This window comes from Dunckerocampus dactyliophorus, chromosome 3 (assembly GCF_027744805.1).
Source record: "Dunckerocampus dactyliophorus isolate RoL2022-P2 chromosome 3, RoL_Ddac_1.1, whole genome shotgun sequence".
NCBI lineage: Eukaryota > Metazoa > Chordata > Actinopteri > Syngnathiformes > Syngnathidae > Dunckerocampus > Dunckerocampus dactyliophorus.
Window position 1 is genome coordinate 37,721,207 of NC_072821.1, and position 3,080 is coordinate 37,724,286.

The following is a 3,080-nucleotide window of genomic DNA, read 5'->3' on the forward strand; positions in this document are numbered from 1 at the left end:
GTGTTTTGATAGATTAGGCCGATGTTTACTGTCATACGGTATACAACGTTACTTTGGGTGCGCCACTTGCTACATTAAGTCATGTTAAAACTTAAATGTTCCAAATGTAACTTTATTTTTGCAAGTGCCTTACAGCGTCTTACGGGAATATGATGTGCTCTTTTACACATTAGAAAATACTGTAAGAATGACACTCTTTATTTTACAATGTAAAATTCTTATCTACATAAACAAACATTAACCGTCGAATCAAATGGTAACAAACCGTTCTGTTTTTAAAATATATGGTTTTTGAATCTTTTTTTTAAGCAGTAAGCATCTAAATTCGAATCCTTTCGTCTCACAAAGAGAGTTACATCGCTACCGATTACACTGAAGTAATGCGTTATTTATTCCTAATTGTGAAAATACAGTCAAGAACCTCATCCATCCATTTCTCAGGGCATTCGATGGATCACAACTGGATTGTTCGGGTTGTCTTAGAAGCCGTTACGCCTCTCATCCGAGCAGGCTTCATCAGTTCATGCTCAACGACTATGTGGGACACACACCAGTCAGACTAGATAGGACAGCTCTAGTCAGACAGTTGCGATCGATTAAATGCCTGAGATTACAACAACCTGGATAAATGACAATATTCACTGGCCCATCCATCCATCTTCCGAGGCTGGGTCGCAGGGGGGCATTGTAGGGACATTTTAATCCATGCGTGCATGCACACGGTTTAGTTCCAAATGTGAAAATTGTAAATATTTGATGGTGTTTTGGATGTACAACAACCCTTTTTTGTGTTATGTTGTGGTATAGTTGTGTAGATATTTGAGCTGTCACAAAAGCAATGCTTGAAATGTATCTTTTCACAAAAAGCTGGTTTTCTCCCTTTTTTTAGTCAGGAACTGATATTTTCCTGAAACGTACCTACGTGCGTTCCACTGCTGATTACTAAAGAGCAGAAAAAGCTAGAAACAAACTTGTTTTCCCTGATGAAAGACAGAAGTCTAATCTTTCTGTTGGTAGGTTCCATGTTTATATAACCATAGAACACAATATTCTGTGTGCCTTGGAAGAATCAAAATCGTCAAAATGGTCTAAAATGGCCGCAACTGAAGGGGTTGTCTGTTGAAAAATGGCTGGGATTGAATGAGTTAAGTGTCATGCTCCTGTCTTTCGTTCTTCCTGCTCGCCTTCTGCTGCAGTTCTGCTCCTCTTTCAGTGCCGCCCTTGTGTGATTTTCCGGGGGTGTAGCCCCTTTCCCCCTTCTTAGTGACTGTATCGTCATGTTCTTATAAGACTCGATTAGGGATGCTGCGATCCATCAACCACCGATCAGTATCTGCTGATTTCCGTGGAAGAGCAAGTGATGGGCATGTGCCGATAAATGCCTTTCAACGGCGATGATCTTTGGCTCCTCCTATGCAGCCTGCTGCCTATCGCAATCCCTGTGTGCAGTTTAGTGTCTTAAGGTGTCCGCCCACTCTCCTTGCGCAGGCGTGCCAAAGCCGTGTGGGACTTACCTGCCATTTGTGAGAGTGGTATAAAATGAAAAGCATGCCACGAAAAATACCTGGCTGGCCGAGCACGCTGGACGCTTTAATGAAATACGGCGTTTGAAGAACAAACACTTGACGGAGTGTGATGAGTGATCATCAGTCAAAAGGCAGCTCGCACAGCCAAAACGCTGAAAATGAATTCATCGGACAAGACGACCGGCCGTTCTCAGTGGTGGAGCCTACAGGACGTCCTGCCAGAGCTCCACCAATGTACTCTCATATTGAAGTTGTCTCGTCCTCTGAAGTTTCACGAGTGATATGTTCTCTTGAAAAAGGAAAGTAAGCATGTTTTTGTCTAGATTAAGTTGAGTTTATGGTTCTTTTTTTTCAAGATCCTGTAGCCCTGTAGGGGTGCAGCCAGGAATTCTGGGCCCCATGACAATCAAATCTTTTTTAATTACCTTTTTTTGGGCCTGGCAGCAAGGGGACCCCGGGATTGTCTTAACTTTTCCCCCTTGTACAACACCACTGGCCAGTAGCACTCCATCCATCCATTTTCTATGCCGCTTATCCTCATTAGGGTCGCGGGTATGCTGGAGCCTATCCCAGCTGACTTGGGGCAAGAGGCGGGGTACACCCTGGACTGATGCCAGCCAATGGCAGGGCACATATAGACAAACACTCCCATTCATACCTATGGACCATTTAGAGTCTCCAATGAAGCTAACATGCATGTTTTTGGAATGTGGGAGGAAACCGGAGTACCGGGAGAAAACCCACACACACACGGGGAGAACATGCAAACTCCACACAGAAATGACCAATGAAGATTCCAACCCAGATCTTCCTGATCTCCTGACTGTGTGGCCAACATGCTAACCACGAGGTTAGGCCACTAGGCCTGTAGCACTCATCATAAATAAATTGAACAATTTACACTTAATCTATGTGGTCGGTATCAGCAGAATAAAACCCTGATCGGAGCATCACTAGAATCAATGTTACAATCGTCAACGTAGGTACTGCATCTGCAAATCGATACCTCTGCATCGATCCGAGTAAAGGTGGTGTAAAATAGTGAAATCTTGACTATTTTGACCGCTGCAAGCTTGTCTGATGTCATGAAAAATCATCTTGTGTTCTTGCTGCTGCCTGCTCCTTTCAAATCTTCCCCATGCTCGCTGTCGTCTGCAGCCGCTCGTATTCTCACACACGTTACTTTTCACGAGGCCGCACTCCCGGCTCCTTGAGTCATCATGGATGGTTGGATGCTGGTGCTGCGCCAGCGCAGCATGCCCTCGTTCGCTCGTGAATTATGAAGCCGAGAGCAATTATGGCTTTTACACAAATGAAGTAAAAGTACGCCGGATGCAAAACTGTAATTAGGTCACTGGCTATTGCCTGCAACACACCTGGGCTTGCAGTAAACACGGGGTATCAATTATGAATAGCTCCTCCTGGCCCGACCCTGGGCCGCGTGCTGAAGACTTAGCATGCGCATGATGACCGTAATCATCTCTGCGATGGTGTCTCTCAGTCACAGTGGCCTACTGTGCGCATTACGACGTCAAACACGCTCACGTGGCCGCC